This window comes from Molossus molossus, unplaced genomic scaffold (genome assembly GCF_014108415.1).
Source record: "Molossus molossus isolate mMolMol1 unplaced genomic scaffold, mMolMol1.p scaffold_m16_p_9, whole genome shotgun sequence".
Classification (NCBI taxonomy): Eukaryota; Metazoa; Chordata; class Mammalia; order Chiroptera; family Molossidae; genus Molossus; species Molossus molossus.
In genome coordinates, this window is record NW_023425403.1 from 30,475,566 (window position 1) to 30,489,764 (window position 14,199).

Consider the following 14,199-nt stretch of genomic DNA (forward strand, 5'->3'; position numbering starts at 1 on the left):
CGATGTTCTCACATTGATGTTTCTCTCTCTCTCTCTCCCTCTCTCTTCCCCTCTCTCTCAAAATCAATAAAGAAAAAGCATTTTGCCCTGGCCGGTTTGGCTCAGCGGTTAGAGCGTCGGCCTGAGGTCCAGAGAGACCCGGGTTCGGTTCCCGCTAAGGGCACATACCTTGGTTGCAGTTTGTCCCCAGCCCTGGTTGGGTTGTGCGGGTGGCAACCACTCGATGTGTCCTTTCACATCAATGTCTCTCTCTCTCCCCCTCCCACTCTATCTGAACAAAAAAATAAAAAAAGGCCTCGGGTGAGGATTAAAAAAAAAAGAGAAAAAACATTTTTTTAATTAGAAAATAAACAAACAAAACATTGGGGATATTAATCACCACTTTAAACTGTAGACAATCAGGTAATCCACTTAATGTGCTACGTGAAGAAAACAGAGTAATTGCAGTCACTTCTGCTTAGAATCATCTCTGAAATCAAAGGTATTCTTTCCCTATAAGTTATCTTCCTAAAAGCAGAGTGATGATGTCAACATGTCGGTTTTCTTAGAAGCTTTACAAATCACAATTCATAAAGTAACATGCAGGAATTTTACTTGAGAGTCAGTGATCTACAGAAGATCTGGAGTGAAATGGCCATACCACTCTATTCCCATCCGTGGCTTTGGTTAATATATTAAAATTTGAAAAAGAAACTGTCATATGTCCTTGGAATTTCTTCCTCACAAAGAGCCAAAAAACCCAAATATATACAGTTAGGAAATATCTATCATACCTTTTATGAATTTCTCTGCCTATGAAGAAATCACGAGGTTTATTTTTTCCAGGTAGGACCCTAATACATTAGATTTTGATAAAAGCCATAACCTAGGATATTATGCATGGTGGACAGATATGCATTAGAATCCTTCTAAGATCCCTGGAGAATTTTACCAAAAAAGTACGTTTTCAGTAATGTCAGATTATAGTTCATGGTGAATATAAACTTTACAAGTTTTTGTTTGTTTGTTTGTTTGTTTGTTTGGTACGTGCCCCTAGTGGGAACCGAACCCAGGAGTCTCTGGTCCACAGGCCGACGCTCCAACTACTGAGCCAAACCGGCCAGGGCTAAACTTTACAAGTTTTGATAACTATCCTTGAATGAAAGTTTCTAAAGTGTGATAATGACAAATGTGGTTGTGCTTTGAAAAAATATCTTTTAAAATATACTGAAGTATTTACAGATGAAATAATTTAATATCTGGAATGTGCTTTAAATTAACATGATGCGGGGTAGTGGGTGGGAGTTTTAAACAAGATTGGCCATAAACTGATAAGGCTGGGTAATGGGGACAGAGAATAATTTATACTATTTTGTCTTCTTTAGCATATGTTTAAAATTTTCCAACATAAAAAGTTTTATATTTCCTTACATAGGATATAAAATATACCCATGTAACAAGAAATTCTGAAATTTATGCAGAAACCCAGATTCTTGAATGCTTCTGCTACTGCATTATTCCCAGACAAATCCTCTCACCTAACAGCACGTTTCCTTTTTCTAAATGCAGGGATAGTACATGACTTTTAAGGTTGCTCCGATTTTCTATGCATTGAGAATGCTGTTTTGTTTTACCCAGTTGAGTTTAAATTCAGCCTGTTAATTCAGGGTTGGGGAAAGTCCGGCCCACAGGCCATATAAGGTCCACGAAATCAATACCAGCTAACATCACACATCTCACCAAATCAGCCTGACCAAATACAGCAGGCTAATTTTTATGTTGATAATTTTGTATGGCCCATGACTGATGTTATAAATATCCAAATGGTCCTTGGCAGAAAAAGGTTCCCCACCCCTAGTTGTCACTGAAAAAAAGAGGGAAGTCACTACAGTGATATATATACCTCTATTTCCCACTGATGAAGTGAAAATGCTCACTCCTCAGAAATCTACTTAAGAATCTTTAAGAAAGAGTCACCTATCATAAAGTGTAAAGTGAGAAGTCCCTTTAACACAGCAATTTTTCCTGAATAAACTATCAAACAATATTGCACATAAATATATTTATTTGAAGACTGCTCAATCACTGTATTGTTTATAACAGTAAAATATCTGCTGTCCAAATTATTCTCTTAATTAGGAATTAAACATATTATGGCATACTCTTATAATGGAATGCCATGCAGCTATGTAGAAAATGAAGATATCAATCCACAATAATTAGGAGTATGGCAAAGGGACACAAGAACCAATGAAAAAGCTCCCAATGGCCAATGTGGCAACAACTGGAGCAATGAAGTTGAATTGGATTATAACCCAAAGTATAAATATCTATTAACCTATAAATAACCAAACCCTGGCTGGTTTGGCTCAGCAGTTGGAGCATCGGCCTGCGGACCAGAGTCCCAGGTTCGGTTCTCGCTAGGGGCACATACCAAAAAAAAAAAAAAAAAAAATACACTCATACATACACACGATTGAATAAATGGGGGGAGAATAGCTAAATATCCTGAGCAGAATTCCAAATAATATATACAGATACTCTGTTCTTCAAGGAGGTGGAACATAACTCACAAGATAGAAAAGAAGAGATGGGAGGAGGAGAAGGAGGTCAACAGCGGAAAAAGAGAAAGACATCTGTAATACGTTCAACAATAAAGATAAAAAATAAGTAAATAAAAAGATGGGAAAGAGAGAAAGAGTAACCAGACAGTAGAGAAACCTGACAAACACAACCTCAGCAGGCTATCAAGGTCAACAGTGATAAGTCATGCAGATAGTGTGCACCCTTGAAACGATGTGATGAAAATGGCATTTGCCTCTGTGGTCTTCCTCCCCAAAACACACAACCCTGTCTAACCATGAGAAAAACATCAGACAAATCCTAAATGGGCCAGGAGTGGGGGGAGGGGGGGCTTTCATTCTACACTATCGGACCACTCCTCCTCAAAATTGTCAGTCATAAAAGAAAAGTCTGAGAAACTGTCACAGCCTAAAAGAACCTAAGGAGACCTGGTGACTAAATATAGTGTAAAATCCTGGATAGGATCCTGGAACAGAAAAAACATGAGGTAAAGACTAAGGAAATCTGAGTAAGTATGAACTTTTGTTAATAATGTGTCAATACTGGTTCATTCATTGTGACACTAATATAAGATGTTAATGAAAGGGGAGGCTGGAGACTTTGAACTATCTTTGTAATTTCCCTATAAATCTAAAACTGTTCTAAAATTTAAAAAGTTCTTTATAAAAACAGAAAAAGGAAAATTTTAAATGAAGATATAAACTTATGATGTGGAATGATGGCCAATATATAATAAGAGTTATTAAACAACAGGCATGTGATGAACATATTTTTGTTTTTGAAATATACAGATGTAGTTATAGATCAAAAAGTCTAGAAAATTATCCATCAAATCTTAATGTCTTGGTAGTAGAATTACTAGTAATTTTCAATACCCTTCTTTATACTTTTCTGTATTACCTGGTTTTGTTTTTCCACTAAGCATTAATTACTTTTAATATTGAGCCCCATTACTTCTATAATCAGGAACAAAGTTATTTTATTTTGGGGGGAAAAAACAGCATAGCATAGTTCAAATTAATATGCATTTATAAAATCACTACATTTTAATTTTTCTAAGGTAAATATTTTAAAAGAGAGGATAGAAAAGTGATTTCAGCCCAGCCAGTATGGCTCAGTGGTTGAGCATTGACCCACGACGCACTAAGAGGTCACCGGTTCAATTCCTGGTCAGGGCACATGCCCAGGTTGTGGGCCAGGTCCCCAGTGGGAGGCATGCAGGAGGCAGCCAATTGATGTCTCTCTCATCGATGTTTCTATCTCCCTTTCCCTCTCTCTCCCCCTAAAAATCAATAAAGGAAAAAAATTTAAAAAAAAAAAAAAAAAAAAAGTGATTTCATCACACCTAGCATAAAATGCTGGTTTCACCATTTACCATGGGTAAGACCTTGGGCAGTTCAATTACCTCCTTCAATGTCCTCATCTTCATAGTGGGGAAAATGTAATGCTTCCAACAAACATACTGATCTGCAGAATTGCCCTAACATACATTTACTTATTTATCAATATCAACACATATTATATATTAATATAAATTATATAAAATATATTTCATAACATCTAATTTTATTAGAAAATTAGATTAGTAGCAGAAAATTCAGTGTATGTCCAGAGCCTGACCTATTGAGGCTCCATAATGGTAACTGTTATTGAGATCAGTAATAATTTTAGAATCTAAGAAAAATAAAACGCTATGAGAAAAAAATTGTTTCTCAAAGAATATAACAGAGATCAGTGAAAGACAAAACCAGTAAGTACCTCAGCACATTCTACATCAGCAGCAGCAATTTCCCATACATCTCTGCTAATTAGATATTCGTTATGGTGATTAAATATGTTGTTGTTAACATGCCCATGGGACTACTGAGAATCTTCCAGAAAATAGAAGTGAAAGCCACTTTTTAAATCATAATCAGCTTAAACTAAGTTTTGGAATATTAATACACCAAGTCTCTCTTTCCGTGGAAACAGTTTCCCTACCTATGAATATAAAGGTAATACAAATTAATACCAGCCATTAAATACAAATTAAACTTATTTAAATCTGATTGTTAACTAATGAACTTTAATAAAGAGGGTTTATACAAGACACATATTTTGATCTTTATTAAAATTCTGGGCTGGAAGTCTATCTCAATACTAGTATTTTTTAATTACCCCAAATGCAACCCTTATAATATATAAAATCACAATACAATACACAAGTCTAATCACACTATGAATTAGTGAACTTTTATAACAAAGCCGAACAACCCAGATCAGAAGAATTTATTTGATTCAAGCAAAAAGTTTACCCAACTTAATTAAGTGGGACACAGACCCATATTTTAAAGACCTGCTAATTTAGGAAGAAATTAATCACCATTAACAAAATAATAGTAAATCACTGTGCCCATTTTTTCTACTACATTAGAATATGCACATTGTTCAGTTTGGTTCTGTTAAAGAAAGTTAATTTAAACATCAAAAATAAAAACAAAGATATAATCCAGGAACTATATTCAGATTGGTATATATGACCCAGTGTTGGGATTACAACTAGACAAAGACAGACTTTATAACATACATACTCTAAAGTTTCTGTACCTGATAAGTCTTACTCCAACTTTCCTGAAAGCAGTCATTGCAGAGACCTATTCCAATGATGCCATTTTTGCTGAACACTTTAGAAGCCTGGGGCACATTTTTGTCAAATATGCCTAACTGTAGCAAATTTTAAATTCTCTGAGAACAGCTGTAATTTATGGGAAGAGACAATTGTCATGAGAACTACTTTTAGCAAACAGATCAAGCTAAATAAACTTATGATTTTTTTTAAGGAAGAAATTGATTATAAGGTTTTTAACAAGGTTAGTTTTCTTAAAAACAATAAGAGCAAATTTAAAATGGGAATTCCAAGCTTTTGAGCAGCAATAGTATCTAGGTCATAAGAGTCTATTCCTATACAATGTTCTCTATTGTGTTAGTTCTCTGTAATTCCAGAACAGTCCTGTACTTGGCACATCTACACAAACTTCTTGTTAGAAGCTTAACTGTAGTTTTGATGTTTTTACTAGCTGCTCATGTGTGGTAAATATCACAGTACTATTATTGAATTATTAGCCATTCCTTTAGCTTCAAGATACCCAACAAATGCCATTATAACTAAGGAAGACTCAAAAGAAAAAATATTCAATGTGATCAACCTCAATTTGTAGGGTTATTCTTTTTTTAATCCTCACCCAAGGACATTTTTTGCATTAATCTTCAGATAGAGCGGGAGGAAGAGAGGGAGAAAGAGAGAGAGAGAAACATCGATGTGAAAAGAGACACATCAACTGGTTGCCACCCACACGACCCCAACCACAGCTGGGGACAAACTGCAACCAAGGGATGTGCCTTTAGCGGGAACCGAACCCACTATTCTCTGGTCCGCGGGCCAATGCTCTAACCACTGAGCGACCAACCTAGGCTGTAGGGTTATTCTTAAAACTTACTTAGACACTACATTATGTGATGTACAGCATCTTTCTTTTTAAGTTTAATAAAGCTATACATCTGCACTCACATTAGTCTACCTCCAATTCAGACACATTATAGAAAACTAAATCACAGAAAAATACCACATGTATACTATATACAAGGATAAAAGAAAAATATAAGACAATGTAAATCATCAACAGCATAAAATAAAACTTTGCCAAAAAACTACCTTTTCATTACACTACGACTAGAGTCCAGAGGGGCAAAACCATACAATTTATATGCTTTCCCACATGACAAACAGTTGTTAATGGCATTTTGAGAATGTTACAGTGTAATTACAAAATGACAAAGGTTAATATTTAAGGAGAAATAAAGCCTCTCAAAATAAAATAAATATTTATAAGATTCAGTTTCTGTTTTGTTAAACATTAAAGAAAGGTCCTGGAACTTAAAAGGAAATGTAAAAACAAAGATGACCTAGTTAAAAGAATTCCTGATACGTTTTATTCTTTTAGGGGACCTTTTACCTAATAAATGTTATACCATGTGGTTTGTGGTTTTAGTTTCCTTCCAGTTCTAGAAATGGACTGAGTCTTTTTGTAGTATTTACTTTTCTCTTTCCATCTGACCCCCAAACCTGCTTTGGATGTCTTTTGTAAAATCTTTCAAGACAAGGGAGTGAATTCAAAGGTCATGAATTCTTGAATAAATAGTTAAAATGACAGTCATACAACTATCCTGAATCTCTTTTAAGTATTATTAGTCTTCTAGAATACCAATCTAATTCTTAGAAGCAGAAAACACAGGAAGCACAATGTTCCAAGAAAAATTAATAGTAATTGATTCATCCTGGCTACCCAGGAAATACACAGCAAGGATCTGGGTAAATACTAACAACAAATCCATCTAGTAATACCTACCACCCAGGGACAGGAAAACAGAAAAAGAGCTCATGGAACAAATGTACAATGACTAAAAAGTACAGAAAGAAAACAAATTTGGGGATGAGAAGGAACTGGAGCTAGATGAAACACGACAGATGAGTGAGCTACAGAAACAGAGTAGACACATGTGGTAGAAGAGATGAGATCACTACTGACAGGTGATGACAGTAGAATGTAGGTGGACAAGAAGTGAAGTGGACAGAGGTGAGGGGTAAGACAGGCAGGAGCTAGAGATGACAGGAGCTGAATTACAAGAGATAAAAGCTGGGAGGGGGCTGACTAGGAAGGAAGCATGCCCAAGGAAATAAAGAGTCTAGATAATATAAAGTATTTTTAATAGGAGGCTGAATCATAGAAAAGGCAGGAAGTAGGCAAATGCAAAGGTACCAAACAAGAAATTATGGACAGCCTGACCAATGTGGCTCAGTGGTTGAGCATCGACCCATGCACCAAGAGGTCGCTGGTTTGATTCCCAGTCACGGCACATGCCCAGGTTGTGGGCCCGATCCCCAGTGGGGAGCATGCAGGAGGCAGCCAATCGATGTTCTCTCTCACTCATGTTTCTCTCTCTCCTTCTCCCTTCCTTTCTCTCTAAAATCAAAAAAGAAAAAGAATTTTTTAAAAAAGAAAGAAATTATGGACAAATGAGAAAAAAATGTAAAAGACAGACCAGGTGATAAGCAGATAGGGTAGAAAGGGAGTTAAAGAGTGAAGTAAAATGGGAGTACTGAGGAAGAAAATATTAATTTTTTTAAATTGTTTCTCAAATTTCACTTTATTAAATTAAATTTTAAAATCTGTTCTTCTGCACCCTGGCCAGTGTGGCTCAGTTGGATGACCATCGTCCCATGCACTGAGAGGTCACAGGTTCAATTCCAAGTCAGAGCTCAATTTCCAATAGGGAGCATGCAGGAGGCAGCTGATGGATGTTTCTCACATCGAAGTTTCTCTCTCTCTCTCCCCCCTCCCCACCCCTTTCCCTTCCTTTCTAAAATCAATAAAAACATATTTAAAAAATAAATTAAATCTGTTCTTTTGCTTATATTTCTTTGTTGGGTAAAACTTGATACATAAGAATAAATTAACTTACAGAGGATAACATTTTTAATGTCGACTTAATGTAAGAACTGAAAACAATAAAATTTACTTATGTCAGTTAATTATCTTAGCTCTGACAAACTAATTTTCATACCAACACATTAATAACCTTAATGACCAATTGCTTCATTTGTTAATTACAAAAGTTTTCTCTCTCTCGCTCTCTCTTTCTCTCTCTCTCTCTGCTTATCAGCCAGCACTTGGAGAGATCCTCACTAACAAGGAAGTTTGATGGAAGTTTAAAATAAGGTTAAAACCATAACAGATAAGATATGCTGTAAATTTTCTATAGATTTTTTACTACCCATGTTATTCTATTCTCCTAGGTAACTTAAAACACAGATGAACTGAAAACAATTCATCCTCCATTTCCACCTAGAAACAATAAATGAAAACATTAAATAAGAACATAAAAATAGTAAAGAACAACTCTGAAAAAGAATGGCAATTGTTCTATTCTTGATCCTAGAAAATAACTTAGGGGGAAGATCACCCATACAAAGGTCTAGTTATGAAGATATAATTCTTATTTTTACACTGAAAAAATAAGGTAATCAGATCTTCAGTCCAAAAACTGTGCAAGAAAAAAGGAGGCACACGCAGAGACTGAGAGGAGATAAAGATGAATCAGCAGTACATCATTATGAAGAAGCAAGTCATCAACATCCTGCACTTTTAGTAATTATTCAGTGAAAGTCAATTTCTAGGGGCCAACATCCCAACAAATTGTTCCTATTTCTTCTATTATACTTATAGTTCTATATCCTCACAGAATAAAACTCGGGTCATAAGTAGATTCCTAGCTATTGCAGTAGAGGAAAATAAATATTACATGCAGAAGCAGATGAGTTAACAAAAATAATATAAGAAACATATAAAGAAATATGCTAGTGTCTTGTCACTCAGATTTTCAGATCTATCTTCTTTCAGCTGCTCAAAAATCCTGAATGACATGTGGGTCACTTCTTTAAGTTTGCTATATCTTCAGCTTTTTACCATTCTTCCATGAATATCTTAATGAGTCTCTTGGCCATATAGTCCATTCACAGGCATCCAACATTTTTATTTACTTCTAGAAATAGTTGCTGCTCCACAGGCTTTAGCAGACATCTTGAAGGAACAAACCTGGTTCTTGGGTCTCTAGTGAGGACATGCTGAAACTAGGAGTCTCTCTCATACTCAAAGATAACATGGAAGCCAAATTGTGCTGTGTCCAGCGTAAGATGCCTTGGAAAAAAAAAAAAGTTATAAATCAACCACATTTTAAAACACACAACTCTAAAAAAAAAATAGTGCAAATCCTCACACATTTCTGTCTTAAATTTTAGCTAAGATGGAAAAATAAGTAAATCAAATAAAAAATTTTAATCTTTCACTTCAACTTTAAATATACTGTATTTTCCCCAAAATTTAAGAGGGCATCACAGGATCTACAATAAAAATACTACTCCAAATAATTGACAGTTCCTAAAATTACTTTTAAAAATCAGTTAAAATTATAAAGAAATTCTGGTGATTGACTTTTCGAATTTTACCATGGCCAGGATAGAAGATGGGCTTTGAGAAAATACGATTTCTCTACATTCATATCTAACTTGCAAATGGTATGAACAAACATGGTTTGTACCGAGCTGTAAAATGGGCTACTAAACTGATGGCCTGAAAAATTTCTCCCAGTCATAAGAGTGTAAAGTTATATATTATCTGATGATGAAATCTTGGTAGCACTAAACCACCTATAAGCAAGTCATCTGACTTCACTCCAATTTTCTTATCTATAAAATACAGGGCTGGTTCTTGTTACATGGGCAGGTGGTTTAAAACACAGATGTCCAAGCCATGCTCCTGGGGTTAGGCTAAAACATCTGTTCCTTTAACAGTAAACCATGGGTCATTGTGACATACACTCCTACTTAGAGAACCACCACACTAGATCATGTTCAGGATCCAGTTCTATAACCCTAAAATTCCTGAAATGGGGCAGGTACAGATTCCGTTCAACTATCCAGCTTGATAGGCTTAAAATATGCATCAGTGTGTCACCCTCCCTCCCTTTCCCTAAAACCTCCTATTCAGAGAAGAGCCTGCAATTATGGCTAATATGCCAATTGTATAAAAACTTCAAAACAGATTTCAACCCAAATTTTCCAAATTATTTTCTTGAGTATTTAAACAGAATATGACTGTGGGACAATATTCAGTTGTAAGTTTCTTCTATAACAGGCCACCTCAAAACATGTGCTGATGTTTAAATGACAGCAGCATACATAATTTCTTCACGGACTCAAATTATAAAGCCACCCCCAAGACAAACATCATGACCTCCTACCCAGCAGAAGTGATCTGTTACACAGAATACTATACCTGCAGAACGTGTGTCCTCCCTGGCTGCTAACCAGGTTTGTGGCCCGTGCTTCATTCAAAGGCACTTCCTCCTCTGATTCCTGGACTGTGGGTGAGGTGATGTATGTATTCCCCTATCTGTGCAGTCATTTAGAGCCAGTGACTCTGTTGATGCCCAACACCCTAAAAATAATATTGTCAGTTCCCAACAAAGGGATACAAAACTGGGCTTTCAGAGAATACCATTTTTCTTCATCTTGCTGGATTTTATTTGTAGGCCCTCAACTAATTCCACATGGTTTCAAAATGACTTCACTCCAGGTTTGTTACCAAATTAACAGCATAATTTTATGGAATTTTTTTTCCACCGAAGAACTATTACTTGGTTTGAAGAGGCCTCCTGGCCCCAATAGTGTACTCTTGTGCCCAAGATAAGCTGAAAAAATGGATCAAGATTTCACATAACGAAGCAAATGAGTAGAAGTGCACAGGAAACCGTCAATAATGCTCTGGTAAATTACCACTCCCAGGAATTTAAATGTAGTTAAGTGTCTTAAAGAGAAAAATAGTAAGATATCAAGTGTTATTCAATACTATTTTATTTCACATTAGTTTTCTGACACTGAATTCCCTGGCCCATGTACTGATGAATTACTGTTCTAGAATTCCATACCTAAAAAGTTACATATAATCTTCACTCAATTTTGAGATTCAAAATTCAGTTTCTCGTTTCAAAATAGTGTCCCCTTAACCACTTCATTATCAATCTCTGCTCCCTGAAAAATCAGTATTATTTCTGCAGCTCAGAACATTGCAATCTTTCATGTTACTTTGAAATTTTAAAAAGAGTACCTTTTACAGTTGAGAAAGTAGTGTCAATTTTTAGATGTCCCTTCTGTCTTTGATCAAGTAAAACTCCCCAGAGAAACCACACTGACTCAAGAGCCTAGGTTCATATTCCATGTCTCCCTACTTACTACTTTCATTGTGATTTTTGGCAAATAACTTAATTACTTGCTGTGCCTCAGTTTCCTCATTTGAAAAATGGGATTATAATTGCACCTACATCAAAGAATTGTTGTGAGTCAAATAAATCAACATGTAAAAGTGCCTAGGGCAGTGTCTAGCACATTTTAAGCCCCACATACATGTTAGCTATTATTATTACTTTGTTTTATTTAGCTCAAAATTCTCATACTGTTTCACGCGTGTACACGATGTTTGCCCAAAGAAAATACTACCAACTAGCCCTGGCCAGTTTGGCTCAGCTGTTAGAACCTCGGACTGAAGGGTCTCAGGTTTGACTCCCAGTCAAAGGGCACGTACTTGGGTTGTAGGTTCAATCCCCAGCCACCATCGGGGTTGTGCAGGAAGCAACCAATCTGTGTCTCTCACATCGATATTTCTCTCTCTCTTTCTCCCTCCCTCCCTTCCACTCTATCTAAAAATCAATGGAAAAATATCCTCAGGTGAGGATTAACAAAAATAAAACACTACCAACTAAAATAAATAGCTGACATTCAAAGGGCTCATCATGGGCTCCAGACTCTGTGGAGAGGGTAGAACTGGAGTGGCCCTGCCCCTAATGGTAAGTGGGACCTTCACTAGTGGAAAGACAGAAGATTCCAATGTATTTCTGCTCATTTCACAAATATTTACTCAGACCTTCCATATGCTAGTCTCTGTTCTAGGCTCTGGGAATATGGCAGTGAGTAACACAGTGAAGGTCCTTGCACTCTGGAAGCTTAAAGGGCACTCCACACAAGAGCTAAATTTTGAAGTAAGGAATGAGAAGGACCTGTCTTCCAATCCGATGAAACACAACCTTGCTTAAATGCCTTACAAACAGGAGTCAATTCTGGCATTATGGGTCATTCCGGCTTTCTAACAATGACAAACATACAGAAATGGCTGCAAAGAAAAATTCAATAACTTCCCATGTACTGTATTCTAAGTATGTTCTATTGCTTATAAAGCTCATTAAAGGGATCCTCTCCATACATTTCTGCATACAAATAACATAAGATTTACAAACATATAGTCAATCTTATTCGAATGACTTTCAAAATAGAAAATGTGAAGGCCCAGCTCCTAAAATTTGTCCAAATGTAACCTATTAACACTTTGCTGTATACCCTTGTGTTTTGTCTCCACATTTCCCGTTCCCCACTTTATCTCCAAGTGGCTGCATATAAATATCAAATAACTATCAGGAAAGTGCCTGTAGATGAATGTGGTGGCAAGAATGAGTTACAATGGATGCAAGTATGAACTCCAAACGAAAACACATGCATCTTTTTCTTCTTACATCCTCCCATTGATGACAACTCTCCACTCGTCCCCTCCCCAAAGAGAATGTCTTTAGGTAAAGGAACCCTCATATAAATACTGACTGGCAAATCTTTTCCTCTCCAATTATAGACCACTAAAATCAGAAGATAAATTCCAATATGCTCTAATCACAAATAAGACATTTTCAAGTATTTCCCACATCCTCTCCAGTCTTTTCAACTACTTCTACTCTCACAAGATGCAAACTGTTAGACCCCACCATCATGTTCATCACTGTTATACCTATATAAATCATTAAACTGTATCTGTGGAAACAGTCAAAATAAACTTCTTGTGTAAGAAAGTCAAAATTGCTTAATTAAATCCAACCAAAAACTTAACTTCATGATGCACAAAGTACTGAACTCAACACTGAGTATGTTTAAGACATTTACAGGCAAACTGAATTATTAGGTAGAACCCCTGCCATGTTGATAATATAACATTAACACTCATATACCCATGAATTTCAGATTTATCAACAAAGCAATAGCCAGCTCACTGTTTATTTCCTTGGTTTGGTATTGGAAAATTACTCTTCCTGTTTCATTGTATTGTTAATCCTTAATTAGGAATGTCACTAAGAAACTAAATATGGAAAGAGAGCTTTCAGAAGGGACCATTAAGGCTTTACCAATGTTTACCTTTTTCCAATGTCCAAGCATAGCCACTGGGTGACAATAATATGTAATGGGAATTTGCATAAATAAGAGCTACAGGGCTTTGCAACTTTCTGAATACTTAAAGGAACTAATTGCAGTTCTATGCAATTTTAAAGCCATCTTCCGACTTGAAAAACACATTAATTTACTCTATGAGTCATTTTATATTGCCAACACCCTTATTTTACAAAAGCAGAAACAGAAGTAGTAATTAATGTACATATTCCACATTTGGACACATTCAAATCAAACTCACGTATTCATATATTTTTGAGCAACCCATGCTTATGCAAAAAGTTATTCTAGAAGACTGAATGTGATAAAGCATGTAGATTATTTGGCACAGGCCTGGCAAACACTCAGTACTCAACACTGCTCATTAATACTGTTCCTAATTTTCCAACTTTTTACTCAAACTAAATGGTTGTAAAATTATATGATTGTGCATATACAATATGTATAAACTAATAAACTAACATGCATTAATACTACAAATAAAGCCAGTATGTTAGTGTATCAAGTAATGCTCTTCTAGACAAAGGTGAGTTTAACCATAACAAAATGATCCACGAAGAAGCAGAGAAAACTTCCTAAGATGTAGTGTTAAACATTATCTCTTATCTCTGCTTATCAATTAAGAATACAACCTCTACATGATCTAGCATGAATTGTAACGAGCAGTCAGGTGATCCTAGAGAACTAGCCCAAAACAAACAGTTAAGACAGCAAGCACGCAAGGCTGCACAAACCACACTCAAATCTGATAACTTCAACACTAGTACTGGAAGCCTACA

At 35.9% G+C, this 14,199-nt stretch overlaps 1 protein-coding gene across 3 annotated transcripts in view; it reads right to left on the bottom strand.

Moving 5' to 3' along the window:
- The window catches only part of SLC20A2 (solute carrier family 20 member 2), a 99,949-nt gene that overhangs the window by 84,956 nt on the left and 794 nt on the right, over nt 1-14,199 (bottom strand). Inside the window, exons 2-4 of one of the 3 annotated variants that reach the window (XM_036249847.1) lie at nt 10,434-10,595; nt 9,195-9,296; nt 5,149-5,296 (exon numbers count right to left, since the gene is read on the bottom strand). The exons of the other annotated variants lie outside the window; for them this stretch is intronic. The gene's annotated coding sequence lies outside the window, so the exon portion shown is untranslated. The remainder of the gene's footprint in view (nt 1-5,148; nt 5,297-9,194; nt 9,297-10,433; nt 10,596-14,199) is intronic. 3 annotated transcript variants of the gene reach the window in all.